Raw genomic sequence first — 689 nt, forward strand, 5'->3', positions numbered from 1 at the left:
CGGGGACTGGAAAAACAGGAAATAGAGATACTTTAGTCCTTCCCTTCATGGATTGTTTGTTATATAAAATTAAGATTTATTTATTCGAGCAAAAGAGTTTAGTAAGATTCTTATATATGTGGATGGATTTTCGTTTGGGATATTGCGAAAGAATCTTTTCTTTTTTTTTTTTTTTTTTTTTCTTTTTGGGGTTGATTAGATGGGTTAAAAATAGGCAGTTTATCTTTAGTACGGTATTTAGTATTTAGTCGGTTTATTGATACGTCAATGGAATTGTGTAATAATAAGTTGGAAAGTGTGTCAGAAGAAATGGATTTTTTAGTTGTTTGAGAAATTGTTTTCCTTCGGGTTATTCAATTTGTTATCATATACAGTTATCTTTATATATTATGGTATAAAATATCCAATTATAACGTGAAAAATTCTTTTAATATTAACAAGAAAACATAACTCTTAACACTCTATCAGCTATATATGTATCATAATAAGTATAGATTGACGGGTCGTGTATTTAATTCTAACGTATTTATCGTTGCTAAATTTTACGATACAATTTCAGTTTATTGGTTCATAAAAATGGAATGCTTACGTGACATTGAAATTTTTCGAAATTTTAACGACGAAAAGAGTCATTCGTTAATTTTCTAAATAGCTTTTTTTCAATTCCTCGAGTAATCGAAAAAAAAAAA

Source organism: Apis dorsata, unplaced genomic scaffold (genome assembly GCF_000469605.1).
Source record: "Apis dorsata unplaced genomic scaffold, Apis dorsata 1.3 scaffold_50, whole genome shotgun sequence".
In the NCBI taxonomy this organism is placed as follows: domain Eukaryota; kingdom Metazoa; phylum Arthropoda; class Insecta; order Hymenoptera; family Apidae; genus Apis; species Apis dorsata.